The sequence below is a fragment of the Hemicordylus capensis genome, chromosome 5 (assembly GCF_027244095.1).
Source record: "Hemicordylus capensis ecotype Gifberg chromosome 5, rHemCap1.1.pri, whole genome shotgun sequence".
Lineage (NCBI taxonomy): Eukaryota > Metazoa > Chordata > Lepidosauria > Squamata > Cordylidae > Hemicordylus > Hemicordylus capensis.
In genome coordinates, this window is record NC_069661.1 from 187,363,447 (window position 1) to 187,380,440 (window position 16,994).

Sequence of the window (16,994 nt, forward strand, 5' to 3'; positions counted from 1 at the left end):
GCCAAGAGAAGGATGAGAGACATGAGACCAAACAATGCAGAATTGCTGAAGGCCGCTAATGAAGCATCCTGGTCTTCCATAACACCTCATCAGTGCCACAGGCTGATAGCATCCATGCCACGCCGCATTGAGGCAGTAATTGCTGCAAAAGGGGCCCAAACCAAGTACTGAATACATATGCATGCTTATACTTTTCAGAGGTCCGATATTGTTCTGTTCTTCAATCCTTGTCTTCTTGGTTCCATGTAATATTCTAATTTTCTGAGATTGTGGATTGGGGGTTTTCATGAGCTGTACGCCATGATCATCACAATTATAACAAATTAAGGCTTGACTTATCTCGCTTTGCATGTAATGTGTCTGTCTCATATATCAGTTTCACCTTTTAATTTGCATTACTGAAATTAATGGACTTTTGTACGATATTCTAATTTTCCGAGTTTCACCTGTAAGCAGATGTCAGATGCCATTTTCATAAACAGGCAGAACGATCTGGCCTTGGCACCCACCTGCATTAAAATTTGAAGACAGGAATATAATTCAAAGCCATCAACATATTTTACCTCTCTTACAATTCCCAGCCATTGCAGAGTTTTCACAAATGTAAGATTTGATATCAGCCAGAAGATGAATTAGCCAAATGGCTAGAACAGTTAGCTCAGTTTGACTAAGATCATACATTGGTCAGGGAAGCAATGCTTGAATGCCAATGCTTTGTTATGAAGGCCTGATTTAAAGTAAACAGAGTTCTCCAATCCTGACTCTGACAATGTAAAATATGTGGGAAATGCTGAGATTGAGGTGATTTGTGCATGTCTTGGGAAGAAGACCTTGAAATCAGAAAACTAATGAGATGGAATGCAAAAAGTAATGGAGAGTTTTCAGAGGAAGGTCTAAATCATTGTTACTTAAAGAAATATTGGGCTGTGTGGTCAGAATTGCTTCAAAAAGAAGGGATACTAATGTGGAGAGGAAACGAAAGGCCTCGGGAAAGCTCTGAATTGACTTAACTAGTGGTGTCAACTAAAGAGGTAGCTAGAGTATTGGAAACCTTGCATAACAGCCTCGATGCACATCTGCAGGGGTGAAGGACCTATTAGATTGGCCTGCCCAAGGAGGTTATTGAAACCAATAGGATTCCAAGAAGCCTTGGAAGGGTTTAGGGTTGGCTCTGCTAGTGATTATGTTGATGCTTTGGTGCAAACATGGAATAATAAACTCACGAGAGCAGTAGGCACAATCGCTCCTAAGTGTCTTCTCTGATTTGCTTTAAAGACAGCCCCGTGGTATTCTGATGAACTACGAGAGCTGAAGCGGCAAGGTAGATGGCTAGAGCGCAAGTGGAGGAAGACTTGGTGCAAGCCTGATCGGGCACAACACAGAGCACATTTGAAGATCTATTCTCTGGTAGCGCAGGCGGCAAAGAAGCAGTTTCTGCCTGCATTGCTTCCGCAAATTCACATCCAACTAAGTTGTCTAGGGTTGTGAGGGGGCTAGTATGTAGCCCCTCCCCCTTGAATTTAAACTTGGAACCATTGGTCCCTCGTGAAATCTTCAATGACTTTTTTGCTGATAAAATCTCTTGTATTCAGGCCAAGCTGGATTCCACAGCTACTGCAGAGTCTACAATGGAGGTGTCCAGCAACTCCTCTTATGAGATGAGATTGGATCATTTTCCGTTTGTGACTCCTGAGGAAGTGGACAAGCTGCTTTGGACTGTGAAACGTACAACCTGTTCTCTTGACCCTTGCCCAACTTGGCTTATCTCATCTGAAAATCATTATCAGAGAGGATCTGGTAAATATTAAAAATGCTTCTCTGGGGGAGGGCAGGATGCCTCCTTGTCTTAAAGAGGATATTATTAAACTACTTTTGAAGAAAGTTGCATTGTATCCCTTGGAGTTAGCTAATTACAGACCTGTTTCTAACCTTCCATGGTTGGGCAAGGTGATTGAGCGGGTAGTGGCTTCTCAGCTCTGGGCAGTTTTGGATGATGCAGATTATCTAGACCCATTTCAAAATGGCTTTTGTGTGGGCTGTGGGGTTTAGACTGCCTTGGTCGGCTTGATGGATGATCAGCGTGGATGATCAGCCTTATGGAGTCAGCGTAGTGTAGTGGTTACATTACTGGACTAGGACCAGGGAGACCTGAGTTCAAATCCCCATTCAGCCATGATACTAGCTGGGTGACTCTGGGCCAGTCACTTCTCTCACAGCCTAACCTACTTCACAAGGTTGTTGTGAGGAGAAACTTAAGTATGTAATACACTGACCTGGGCTCCTTGGAGGAAGAGTGGGATATAAAATGTAAATTTAATAATATAATAATAACAATCTCCAACTGGCTATCGACAGAAGGAGTGTGACTCATTTGATCCTTTTGGATCTCTCTGCAGCTTTCAATACCATCCTTTAAAGTGGTTACATTCCTATCTCTCTGTTAAATTCCAGATGGTGTCACTTGGAGACTGTTGTTCTGAAAAGCGAGGACGAAAGTGTGGAGTTACACAAGGCTCCATACAGTCTCCAACGCACTTTAACATCTACATTAAACCACTGGGAGAGATGATCAGGTGTTTTGGTACAGGGTGTTATCAATATTATTATTATTTTGCATTTCTATCCCACTCTTCCTCCAAGGAGCCCAGACCAGTGTGCATGGTTATGTTTATCCTCACAATCCTGTGAGATAGGTTAGGCTGAGAGAGAAGAGGCTGGCCCTGAGTCACCCAGTGAGTTTCATGGCTGAATGGGGATTTGAACTCAGGTCTCTCTGGTCCAAGTCCAACACTCTAACCACTACACCACAATGGCTCCAATATTTGGCTCCATATGCTGATGATACCCGGATCTACTTCTCCATGTCGACCTCATCAGGAAATGGCATATCTTCCCTAAATGCTTGCCTGGAGGCAGTAATGAGCTGGATGAGGGATAACAAACTGAAGTTGAATCCAAATAAGGCGGAGATACTGACTATGGGGGTTGGGACCCAAGATCTGCTTGTCCTCAGTGGGGTTACACTCCCCCTGAAAGATCAGGTATGTTGCTTGGGAGTACTCCTGGACCCAAAGCTCTCCCTGGTTTCTCAGGTTGAGGAAGTGGCCAGGAGAGCTTTTTATCAGCTTCAACTGATACATCAGCTACATCCATTCCTAGAGGTAAATGACCTTAAAACAGTGGTACATATGCTGGTGACCTCCAGGGTTGACTACTGGGTCAACTGTTAAAGGATCCTGTTAAAGGAGCAGGTAATGTAGCCTAACATGAAATGCCTAGGAGAAGGTAGTAGCGGGGCAGGCTATCCAGGTAACCAGGAGAAGCAGCTGAACTGTTGCTGGAGCTGATGGTGAGAGAGAGGAAAGTTAGAAGAGGGAAGATAGGAAAGAGCTACCAAAGAGAAGAGTGGAAGAAAGCTAGAGAAGAAGCAAGAAAAACTTGAGTTTTACCCGATGAAACAGTTCCTGTAACATATCCAGGGCAACCAAGATCAGCATTCATTCATTCATTCATTCATGCAATTTCTATACTGCCGTACCAAAAATAGCTCAGGGCAGTTTACACAGAGAAATAATAAATAAAAATAAGATAAATAAGGTACATTTAAAGTGTAAGGTTTGACTGAAGCTGTGAAGCAGTATTGTGGAACTTTAGGAAGGGGCACTTCCAGAGGTAGAGGAAGCCGTCTCTCTCTCTCTCTCACACACACACACATATTTGTATATCGCCCAAAACTTAATTCTCTGGGTGGTTTACAATAAAACAAATCAAATTACAACAAATAAAAAGGTTAATCTATCCACCCCCAGTTTTGTGCCCACTTATTTCTTTATTTTAAATCTGATTATTTTTGCCCAAAATTCTTTTAAGCTTATCTTGCCTGTTAAGTCTCCTTAATTTCTGAAAATGCAGGGCCTCTAACAATATTTTCTTCTACGACTCATGGTTCTTTAGATCAAAGTGTGTGTGAGTAGTTGATTAACAAAACAGAAATATAATGGGCAAGACATTTCAACTTCCACCTTCTTCAGCTGCTCTGATGTTATAGGCAAGGTACAGTAGCTGCAGTAACAGTTCTAGGACGTCTGTGACAGCGTGTTCAGCAGTCTAAGACTAGCGGCTGCTGAGATGTCAGGTGCTGTCCTGGAGAGTGAGGCCTCCTGAGGATAATGTTCTGTGCATGGATCCAAAATCTCCCTCTTGCTTCCAATTCCGCAGCATCCAATGCCGTCTCTATTGCAGTAATTGAGAGGTCAGTTTGTGCTCATCCATGTGAAAATGTTTGGCTACTGGTTGTTCATGTTTTGTTTCTTTGTTAGTTACAATTGCTGACTTGTGATTGTGAAAACGTGTACATAGGTCGTTTGTTATCTTACCCACAAACTGGATATTGCATTCTGGTCATTTGCACTTGCAAGCAGTAGGTTCCATTAGTTATATTAGAATTGCTTATTTTAAATTCGCTTTTGTTACTATGTTTGAGCAACTTTTTAAAAAGCTTTTCACCAATCATGTGATATTTAGCCTCTACTGGGTGAACACTAACCTGCCTAGCTGAAATGATGATGATAGGCTAGGGTCCAGGATCAGGGGGGAAATGCTAATGGCCCATCAGAACTCATTTGTCTGTGTTTAGACCATGTAGACTTTTGAATAAGTGTGGAATACACTTAGGTACATGACAAAATAGAGCCACCTGTCAGACTGCTGTTTAATCTGTTTTAGGATGCAAACCAGATTCTTTAGACTCTAAGCCTGCAAAGCCAAGACTTTTGGTTTTCAACTTTATTGTACAGTGTTTAGGCTGGAAATCACTCTAGTAATTATAATTATTAAGCATACTGTGACATGCTCACCCAATCTTAACACATAATTCAAACAAAAAGATTACAAAATTTCTAGCAAAATAAAATCAAACTGCCTTGATAGTATATTTTGTTGTATATTTTGAGTGGTTGTTGATATGATCCTCTCTAGAAATAGACCCCTGAATTCTATTTAAAAGGCAGGTCTGGCACTGTAGTAGAAAATCCATACACAAGCAAGAGTAAAATTAATATTTTACTTTTAAAAACCTTTAACTTTTAAAATTTACTGCTTTCTGATCTCTGAGATGGTGTGTTTAGCCTGCTCTGAATGGGGTTACACACAGACACACCCATCACCAAAGGATAACATCCACAACTTGGAAGTGCTATTGGATCCAGTCCTGCCTTCAGATGCTCAAGTGGCATCGATAGCACAGAGATCCTTTCACCAACTAAGACTGGACTTCAACTATGGCCTCTCCTAGACAGAGATAACCAGGCACAATTATCCGTGCTCTGGTAACATCCTGTCTGTTCTCTTGGTATACAGGGCTACCCTTCAAGACTGTTCAGCAATTAGTTCAAAATACAGCAACTCAGTAACTGACTGTAACCAGACATATGACAGTTTGCCAATCTTGAAACAGCTGCAGCTGCTCGCCATCTGTTTTAAGGCATAATTCAAGTGCTAGTATTGGCCATTAAAACTCTAAACAGCTTGGAACTAGGGTACCTTAAGGTCTACGTTCTGCATTAATATTAAGGTTCCCTTCAGAAGCCCGCTCCTGCATCTCTCCACTTTTTAATTTTGTTTACTGAAATACTCTCCCATGAGAGGCCTGCCTAACAGTTAAGTGTGATATGTGCCAGGTGAAGACTTTTTTTTTGTTTACTTGGTCTTTTTAAACCTTCTTGTTGTATTTGAATGTTGACACTTCTTTTGCTCTTCTGTTTATAAATTGTATTGCTTTCTAAAACGACACAACAGGCGAGACTCCTTCATTTTCGGCACATGGAGCAGCCCCCACCCATGACCTTGTTGAGTGGTCCAGTAACAAGACAAGATTTCAAATATTGTAAAAGAGCTGAAGCCAGGAAAAGCCCCAGTCTACGATCATATTCTCTCAGTGTTTATTAAAAATAATATCAATTGGTGGGGCCCTGCTTTAGCCTCATATTTTACTTTTATTAATCAATCGGCATCTATCCCAAAGGACTGGAATATTGCTATCATTGTCCCCATTTACAAAAAAAGGAAAATGGGAACCTGAACAGGCTGGTTTCAGGCCTGGTTATTCACCACTGTCTCAGGCCTTGATTCTATAGCGTGTGTGAATATATATACATATTTCAAAGCCCTTTATGCTATGTTTGTTGCTCTTAAATCCTAATTTGATTCAATCAATCGTCGCTTACTTTTGTTAATATATAAATTCCATCAGAACACCTATTTGAAAGTTAGGTGCAATGTGGCAGGTTATATCTCTAAAGACATGCCATCAAACAGAGGCATGAAGCAAAGATGTATTCTGATCCTATTATTATTTAATTTTTATATATGGTTGCCTCTCTGACTCATTCAGACTTTCATTCTCCATTACTAGCCTTTAAACCTGTAGCAGTGCTTTTGTATGCAGATGACTCTGTGATACTATCATGGATTCCTATTGGCCTGAGAAAGCACTTCATTCCCTCGCTTTTTACTGTAAAGATCATGCTTTGCAGATTAATTACTCTAAAACATAGATCATGAGGTTTGCTAAGTGCCCCATACTCTTACGTTGGTCTATTGGCAGACATAAGCTCGAGCAGGTCAGTTCTAAGTACTTAAGAATTGTATTTCATTCCACCGCTAGCTGTCAAATCCATCAAGAATGTGTCATTCAAAATGCTCAAAGGTCATTATTGGAAATCTTGGCGTTTTTCTACTCTAGAGGTGGACTTTTTATTCTGAAAGCCATAAGACTTTTCAAATCCAAGGTTTTAGCTCATTTGCTCTATGGAGCACAGCTCGGCCTTTATCCTAACATCCAAGCCACAGAACCCATCCAATCTAAATTTCTTAGAAAGCTATTTCAAGTACCATGGGACATCTCCAATGAAGCTTTGAGAATGGAGGCAGGTCTGATAAATGTTGAGTCCAAAATCTGGCTTTTAATATTTAAATTTTGGCTCAAAATAAACCTTAATCCTACTGGACTGTTAACACTCATGTTAGCAGATAAATTAGCTTCCAATTGGGAAATGGAACTTAAAAGGAAATTGTTTTCCTATGGGTTTGCTCCACAGTCACTGTTGGCTATGAATCTTGATCAAGCTGGCCTGGTACTCTCCCAAAAAATTTGTGATGTAGCGTGGCAATCCGATAGGAGTATTATATCAAGGAAATTAATGGTGGGTAACTAACTATTGAATATGAAACCTGCTAATTACTTAGATAAGCTTACAGTAGCAAAATACTGTAGAGCCTTCACACTAGCATGCTTTGACGTTTTACCTTCTGCTGTGTTTGAAGGCAGGATTTTAAAAGTCCCTTACACAGAGTGGTTTTATCCTTGCAAGTCAAGTGCTATTGAGATACCATCATATATGCTACCATACTGTAGTTTCTACAGGGACACTCGCTATGAATTAATAGTGACCCTCCTAGCAATTTACCCTGGCCTCACAGATGAATTCTATGTTAGCTATCTTTTTTATCTGATAGCAATGACAAAATTACTTATGCAGTTGCTAAGTTGTGTCTCATTGCCATTAGAATTTGAAGCAAGAGTGTATCTGTATAGCTGGACTCTATAAGGTTTACAAATAGCTGATTACCTTTTGTTACTGTTTGAGCTGTATGTATATATTTCCCTGGTCAGCAACCATAAATATACTGAACGTAGTTCACAATAGAAGGAACAATACAGAAGCACATGGCCTACTGTCTCAATATCTCCATTTCCACAAGGACACAGTCTCTCCAAATAGGGAACTCTCCTAAACCTACCCTCTAGTACCACAGAGGGCAGCACATCCAGCCGAGCCAATGCCAGGGCTCTTCTGTGTGCTAGATATATCAGATCAAACAGGTATTTAGCTGGTTTTTATAAGGACTTGGTAGCTCCAAGTCTCGTGAAGCTAGGTGCCTGGCTTAAGGCCATTTGGTGTTCCAGATCAATAATATGCTGCTTAAAGATCACCTTAGAGTTATCATAGCCCAGAGGGAGAAGATATTCCATTGACAACCCATATGATTTTAGCTTTTTGACTGCATTTTCTTGAACCAATTTACAAGTCAGTTGTCATATGAACTGAAGTGGGTAGATCCTGGGCTACAGTGATACCTTACCGATTTCCACTCCAGTTTCCAAATAAAAGAGGATAGTTTTAATAACTTCTTGGCAAACATTCAAAAGGGCTACTTCACATTAATTCCATGCTTGCTAGTTTTAGGACTGTGACATTTATCTGAAGCCAACAACATTTTTTTTTTGTAACAGAGATGTTCTTGTCTCAAAAAGTATAAGACCTGGGAAAAGACAATTTATACCCTGAGATTACTTCCTCCCCAGAGAGGCTGTATGCTAAGCTTCTGACACACACATATAAAATAAAATAAACTCCTAGCACGAGTGACCTTTAGCAGATCTTTCATGCATTACCTCTCTGGGAAATGGTTTACCCTGAAGAAACAGCATACATCTCTGAGGAGGCTCTAAAATTTCCAGCATCTGTAAGGACAGCTGGCTTGGTGGTTAGAGCATCTGCCTCACTTGGATTATGACACTGTACATCGCCCTGGGAAACTGTATCATTGTGATGCACAAGCCCAAACTGAAGTCATGAGAGAAATGGAGGTGATTGTTCATTATGCTTGGTTAATGGTTGGGAGGTTTATATAGTTAACAGTGTTTTATTTGTCAGAGTTCTGCTCTAAAAAGCTCTGTGTCATCATTTTATATTTGATTGATTGACTGACTGATTGATTGATTGATTGATATACCACCCTTCCAAAAATGGCTCAGGGCCAGTCAGCAAAACCCATGTATTTCTTTTCACCATTGATCAAGAGATAACATGGAAAATATATATAAAGAGTGAGCAAACAGACAGAAGATGATGATGTGTAAAACCATCTAAAACTAGTTTTGAATCATTGTTACTACAACAGAAGCAGATTTAGAAGGTCCTGAGGTTGACTTAATAATGGAGATGAGAAATGAGACTCAGATTTCTGTTTTTCAGTTACTGTGTAAATTGATCCCAGCAACTGGAGATGGTAAGTACCTATTGCTGGGTGAGCTACTGGAGTCAGGAAAACACCAGAAAAAGCATGCTGTAAAGCTAGGCCAGAACTTAATGGCCAGGTGGCTGTGCTGAGGTTGCTTGGAGAAGCCAAGCAACCTCCTACTCATTTATTTTATGTTTAAGGGACCTAAAAGGGGGAGGGCAAGGAAAGAGAGATGGCAGAAAACTCATTTCTCCTATAACAACAAGTGGGTTAGAATTGCCCCCCCCCATTTCCTCCAAAAAAAATAATCTCACAAAGAGAAGGTAGTGCATTTATGCCACCACAAGAGGCAGATAATTTCACTGAGGGGGGGGGGTGAGCAGTTGCTAGCCCAAATGGAGGAAGGAGGGATCATGTTACTGGACTGCATGCTCTCCTCAGCCAACACAAGATCGCACAGCTGAGCTTGAGGGCAAGCCCTGAGCCTGAGCTGAGCAGATGGGGCTCAGTCATATAGCGAGTCAAGGAGAAGCATAGAAATCTATGCACCCTCTAGCCAACCCAAGTGAATTCCTACTCCTCTCTCTCCCCAAGGCCAAGGAGAGAAGGGAAAGGGTGGAATTAGTTTGGATTGGATTGTTAGTTTGGATTGTTGAAAGAAGGCATACCCTACTATACTACTGCCACACTATTGCTATTATTGCTGCAAATTACTATTCTCTATTTGATGCTTTGGGCTGCTTGGGATGGAAACAGATGAGATGGAATTAGGCTACTGGAAAGGAATGATGCAGGGTGTCCACCAGTGTTTCCTCTAATTTTTTCATCTGTGCGCAGAATGAGTTTTATTATGGGCGGCAGTATCAAGGCATTGTGTGTACACATCCATTCAGAGTGTGGCTGGCCTGATTCAACCTGAGCAGGATCTAAAATTAACTAAGTGGACATTAAAAAAACTTGTGAGCACACACACACATGCACACACCTTAGAGGGAACACTGGTGTCCACCTTTCAGTATCCAAGAAGTGTCTGCACACATATATACAGTACTGTGATGGTGGTCTGTGCTGTCAGAAAGAGATGTATTTGCTAGATTCCTTCACAGTATGGAGCTGAGTCCACCTCCCTGCTTAATCCAAGACCATGTCCCTTTTCGGTGGCTTGACTGGCAGCCTATTCAAAGAAAGCAGCAGAACTGCAGTTGAGTTAGACATTGGGTACTGCATTGGGTACTGGGAACTTTGGATATTGGGTACTGCCTGCTGCAGTCACTTCTGACAAATCAGTCTAGCTACTTCTGTACAATTGGGTTAGGGATGACTCAGGGCCCAAGCACAGAGTAGAGGATAACAGAATTGGCAGAATTTGATTGTTGTTGGCTGTCATGCACTGTACCTCACCACTGCCTAGCAGGAAGTAGAGTGAAAGGGGTAACATGGAAGGAGGAAAAAGGAATTTTTGTATGGTTGCATGTCTGGCTCCTGATGTCTGGGTGCAGCTCAGAAGTTCATTGCTTCTGCTGCCACCTTTTCTGCTGTGTCTCCAGGCAGCTCCAAGAGCAGCCCGTGGCTGGGTACAGCAGCACTGATGCCTGCCTACCACTTAGCAGGGAAGAGCAGAGGCAATGCAGCAACAGAAAATGGAACCACTGCTATTCAGTCTCGATCCATCCATGTGGCAAAGCAAGTGGGTGGTCCTAGTAATGCGTGATCTCTGCTAATGACTACTCCATTTCTCCTTTAGATCTCTCCCCGCAAACACTGCTCTTTCCCACTCCTAGGTCCACCCAACCTTAGGCCCAATGAGCCCCAGGAAAGCCCAGCAAGAAATTCAATTTCTACTGGGAAGAGGGAGAGAGAGACAATCCAGCCACTGTTTCTTGACTTCTGGCAAAGGTACAGGGAAGCAGGTGATCATGGAGAGAGGTGAACACAAGGGGTGGGAGGGGTGGTGGTGGAGGAGGAGGAATGCTTGTGGGGAGATCTGTGAAGCTCCTGCTGCCCTTCTCCTGGTCAATCTTTGGGACAAGCAGCAAAGCAGCCAGTTAAGGGTGCAGGGAATGAGTGTGTGGGTGTGAAAAGAATGTGTGTGTGGCGGGGGTGGCACTTGGTGCTTTGCTCCAGGCACCAAAATGTCTTGGGCCATTACTGGACATGCATCTGAATATGAACTTCAACAGAGGATTAAATCAAGCATGTACAGCTTGTAAATTCTCAAGTTAAATAAAGCCCACAAGCCATGTATGGTAGTCCATACTTAATATTGAGTTTGCTCTCTGCAAACTCATTGATTGGGGGACCGGGTGTGTGGCTTGGGGGTGCTGCTGGACCCGGTTCTGCTTTTGGAAGCTTGGGTGGAGACGATGGCCAGGGGTGCCTTTGCACGGTTTTGGCTGGTGCACCAGCTGCGTCCCTTTCTCAAGAGGGCATATTTGGCCACTGTTATCCATACCTTAGTCATGTCATGGCTGGACTGCTGTGGTGTGCTCTACATGGGGCTGCCCTTGAATATTCAGAGGCTGCGGCTGGTGCATGGTGCGGCAGCTAGGATGTTATCCGGGGCGACCTGCTGGGAGCATATTGCCCCCATTTTGGGGGAGCTGCATTGGCTGCCAATCTGTTTCCAGGTCCAGTTCGGGGTGCTGGTTTTGACCTTTAGAGCCCTTAACAGTTTGGGCCCTGGATACCTGGGAGACCGCCTGCTCCCAAGGGTTTCTGCCCATTCAATGATTTCATGGTGTGTGTGTAGGGGGGGGGGGCTGCTCCATGTGCCAACAATAAGGGAGTCTCGCCTGTTGTGTACACAGGACAGGGGCTTTTCAGTCATTACCCCCAGACTTTGGAATGTTCTCCTGGTGGGCCTTTGCTCCCCAGTCTCCATCACAGTTTTTAGAAAGCAAGTAAAATCTTGGCTTTTTACCCAGGCTTTTAAATGAGCATGTTGTTTGCTTCTGCTTTGTATCTTATGGTTATATTGTACATGTTTTTTTTAAACTTAATTAGATTTGTATTTTTATTCCATTTGAATTCTTATTGTGTAGTTTTTTATGGTTTTACTCGATTTGAAGTCTTATTATATAGTTTTTAAAAATTGTTTTATATTGTTTTTAAATGTTTTGCAAACTGTCTTGAGATTATTTTAATGAAGGGCGGTATAAAAATTTAACAATAAAAAAATAAATAAATAATTTGTGCAGCCTGGAATAAGAAAATTTCCACACCATATTTTTCCTGGAGTATCGAGAAATTTGAAATGATCCTATGCATAATTCATAACTGGGAACCACTGTAAGAAAAATGATGTTTATATTATAGAGCAGCATATGTATCTCTCAAAAATCAGTGCCCTTTCCAAACAAGGGAGGTACAGACACCTTCATTTACTCCAAGGGGAAGTGTGTGTGGAAACATGTTCAGCACAGTTTAATTCTCTCTTTCATAAAATCGGCAAGTAGCATAGCCTTGCTTAATGTATTGACAGAAACCCATAATCAATCCAATGAACAGGGAACCAATAAGGTATTTTAGTAGATCTGTCTCAGGAAATGGGCAGTTGCTTGATTTATTAACGAATCTGCACAGAAGAGTTTCCCCTTGTACAAGAGAGTGTCCTCAAATATATATGCCAGGGATGAAATCTGCAGGTAAGGAAAAATGAGCATAAAGCCAAGCATCTAGTACAAAAATATTCTTTCATCAGATGAGCAGATCTGGTTGGGTAGTTCTGTCTCACAACAGGCATTTGATTATAGGTTCAGGAAGGATAGTCAATGAGAGAGATAAGGTGATATTGCACTAAGCCTCAGAAATGTATAACTTGACCCCTAATTCCCAAGGAAGGAGAACAGCACTTTGCTTAAAAGGGAGGGTGGGGTGAGATAACGGTGTAACTGAGGATGTGTCATTTACCAAAAACTCATAAATTAATCATTCTTCAAGCAAATATGATAAATGTACAAATATTAATAGTGGCAACAGGGTGTTTATCTCAGAATTTACTATAGTGGCTGTATAAATTTTTATTTTTATTTTATTAGAAACATTTAATATACCGCCCACTCTGAAGACTCTGGGCGGTGTCAAAATCATAGTTAATGATTTTATTTCATAAAGAAATACCAAAAATTTTCATGGATGAAGAACTATGAAACACATTAGGCAGGTAAAATCTAGGAGCAGAGCAGGAATGGGTAATAACAATCTAGCCTCCTGCTTGCATATCTTTCCTGCAAAGTCTAACCAGTGTTGGACTAGGACCGGGGAAACCCGAATTCAAATCCCCATTCAGCCATGAAACTCACTGGGTGACTCTGGGCTGGTCACTCTCTCAGCCTAACCCACATCTGCATTCCCAGTGACTGGACTCCGGACTGTGACTAGAAGAGCACTTAGAAATCCATTGGTTCAGCTGCTTACAAAACACTTTCAAGAGGCTGCTCACGTACAGATACAGAACAATCCTATTGCAGGTAAACGATCCATACTGCTCAGTTAAAGCTTAGCACCATTTCCCAATGATTCAGCTTTCGTTCAAAAATAACATTCTACCAATTAAGTCATTATTAAAGACGTTAAGCAGATCTAGTGTTGTCCTAAATGAGTCAAAGCCTGTTCCTGAAGTCTGACTAAACTCTCTGGAGGACATGCAAAATCAAAACAAAACCATCAACAGCCTGTAGCTCTGTTTCACAGAAGCTCTTACTTATTTATCGTAATTAGCAGCATTATCTGTGCTGTATCTGGGACAAGCGAGAGCACTCCAAACTATAGAAACTCACAGGAGCATTAGCAATTTGAAGTTCTCTCAAGCACTTCAGACTTCTTCCCTCCCTACAACTCTTTTGGTAGCTCCATGGTTCTTAAGAAAACCTGCCTCAAGGAGACATATAGCAACTGAAGGGAGAGACAAAGGTCCCCCCACCTCTCTCCCATCTTTAGCCAGTTTTTGTACATGTCCTAACACAGAGGTGCACAACTCAAATGTCCTGGTGGGCCAGAACCAACCAAGACTTAGTGTGCAGGGGCCGAGGTCAATTTTCAGTACATTAATTATTACACTAAAATCAGTTATTGAAAAATTAATGGAAGTGAGCTGGCAGAGGGTGGGAGGGCGAAGGTGAAAGGAAAAATGATGGTGTTGGTGGGATCAGCCCAGGGGGGATGACTATCAAGGCAGGTGAGGAACATCTGGTCTTAAGCAGGCAAATGCATTGAACTGCTGCTGCTTCTACTGCTGGTCACTGGACAGGCCAAGAGCACTTCATGGCTTCTGCTGTTGCTTCAGGACTTTTCTTCCTGTGGGCCAGCAAAAAAAGCCCCCATGTGCCAGATCCATCCCCCAGGCCTTATGTTGTGCAGGCCTGCCCTAACGCCACCAGTGTCAGCTACTACCACACAACACAGCTCATTTATTGTTGCAATTCATGGTGTGGTAAGTCAATGGGTAGCTCCCTTATATACGATATGACCATGTTCTCAAAGTTCAGAAGCCATGCTGTGGGTGGGTGTGGCCATATTATCTTTCCTCTGCCTCAGGCCTGATTCTATAAACAGCGGATGTGGTGGTACAAATTTATCATTTTATCGGCTGTTAGTGAGAACTAGACTGAAGTATCCAGGACAAACATGTCAGTCTCATCTAATTGTTCAGAGAGAGACACTATGACCATGTTTGAGAAACCTAGGCATTAGTTTCACCTGGTCTGTCTTCACTTCTGAAAACACAGTATCAGTAATGAGGGCACAGAAACAATATGATCTAAAGCTTGGCATAGGTCAATACTGTGATCTCTCATTAGCATTACTCTGTTTGGTCAAGCTACTTGAGTGTTCTTACTGAAAAGGAAACTCTGCTTCAAAAATGCACATTAGCCCTTGTGATTATGCATTCCTGCCTCAAAGAGAAAATGGAAAAACTTCATATATTACCATACCGTGTTAGTGATTATAAAATCTGTATAAAAACCTAGCTGAACTCAGAACACTATCTTCTACCATTGCATGGTTACAGAATAGTGCCATCTGCTGTTCATTTATTGCTACACCACTAACTCAACAGATTATTCGTTTATGCCCCCTCCCGGCAAAATCCAAAACTTTTTTTTTAAAAGTCTCTCTCTTAAAGCTTTGCTTTTAGAAACAGCTAATTTTCACAGGCTCGTTTTCAATGTACAATTTAGATACTTGTATTTCACATGACAATAAGAAAGCAAATTCTGCATATTCTGTCTAAATACAAAATACAGCACAGATGTATGCCAGCATATGAATGAGTGCTGAATGCAGAAATCAAACAGGACTACAGGGAAACATTGCTTCTCTTCCCACATAGAAAAAAATGATTTTTGTATCCACAGCTGGAGTTTATAGGACTTGTCTTCAATAAAATATTAATAAGCATATTTTGCTGCATTCTCTCATTAAAAATCAATGCCTCAGACTAAAAGGAGGCTGCCAACGTTTTACATAGTCTGGCATTCTCTTGCTAAGAATTTATAGCTGAATTTTTAAAGTCTTCTGGAAGCTCAGTTTCCTACCCTCTAGCAGAGGCACCACTTTGTGCCTAGCGTAGGAGGGCTGAAGAGTGCTAATGGGAGTCAGCAGGGGTGGACTGGTTGTTGGCTGCATCACCCACTTAAGTTTCCCTGCTCAATGACCAGTTCACTATAACTCATCCTAACGAATCAGGACTGAATTCTCTGCTTTGGCCCATGCCTGGCAGTTAAAAAGGATCCTGATCCAGGCAAAAGCTTTTTGCCTTCACCTTGATTAGGTCCCACAGTGAGCATCAGTGAAGCAGTAGTTTTGGAGGAGAGGCATCTGCAAGGTAGTCTGCAATTCTCAATACAGAATTGGGGAGCAGCATCCAGTCATCCAATAGGATGGGAATGGCAACAGGAAGGGGTTACTAACGTCCCTTCCCTTCCTCAAAAACAAACCATTATCCTGCTTGCTGCCACCGAGCAGCTAAAGCTTGCTGTAGCCTCCAGGTACCAGCTATCTGGGTGGAAGGAAAAAGGAAAAGCTTTTTTTCTTCTTTTCTTTTTCTTTTCTTTTTTTTTTTTTTTTGCAGTTTTTCAGAAGGTGCCACCTAAGAAGAATGGCAAGAAGGATCTTTCCAAAAAGGTCCTTGCTTCTTGCAAGTCAAGAGAGAAAGACTGTGAGAAGAATAAAGATCAAGAAACTGCACCTGAGGAGACTGGCACAAGTGTGGCCTTGCTGGTGAGCTTGAATGTGGGAAGAGGGCTAACCCCACCACCTCTGAGAATTCCAGTGGAGGGGGACAGCTGAGCAGGAAAAAGGCATCTAAGAGCAAGAACTGGAAAACAGTGCAAATAAAGGTCCAGCAAGCAGCAGCCAGGGGTGAGTCAGATAGTACTGGACATAACTGAAAGTGATCATTATCCCTCCAAGGAGTTTATTCTCAGTAATAAGAATAAGAATAGGAGAATAGGGCTCATCTGTCAGTATGGCTATGTTGGACTATTGGGCAGAGGAAACACAGGAGGGATCCTCTCCCCAGTCACAAGCAAATGTGGGTGCTGGGTCAGGCAGAGGCCAGTGAGGGCAACCCAAACTCATCTACATATGCTGACAGTGATGATCCCCACCCCAAGATTAACCATGCATGAGCCAGAAAGGCCTTCAGACTGGCTCATACTATAACAATGCTGTTCTACGGACAAGCAATTTATAGGTTGGAAAATCCCCAGAGTAGATAGGAAGCACAGTTACCTCTGGTTCAAAACTAAAGCGTAACAGTCAGGACCCAAAGGTCGGAGCAGAAGCCCTTAGGTGGATTCCTTTGGAGAGTTTACTGGGAATATAATCTGGGGAAGTGATTTATGATGTAAATTTGCACGTGGCTGCAATGCCTGTCCAGAACCTTACCCAAATGTGTCATGTCCTCAGTGAGAAGAACCTCATGGTTAGATCCATGGGAGTCCCTATCCCTTGCCAACCACATAAGA

General features: G+C 42.1%; 1 protein-coding gene and 1 long non-coding RNA gene across 4 annotated transcripts in view; both read right to left on the reverse strand.

Annotated features, from left to right (window-relative positions):
- GRIP1 (glutamate receptor interacting protein 1) overlaps positions 1 to 16,994 on the reverse strand; it is a 541,298-nt gene that overhangs the window by 407,688 nt on the left and 116,616 nt on the right. The gene's annotated exons all lie outside the window — the stretch shown is intronic.
- LOC128326189 (uncharacterized) lies at positions 3,809 to 8,541 on the reverse strand. The gene is made up of 2 exons (XR_008307881.1): positions 8,456 to 8,541; positions 3,809 to 4,233 (listed from the first exon to the last, which is right to left on the reverse strand). It is a non-coding gene; the product is annotated as an uncharacterized LOC128326189 (long non-coding RNA).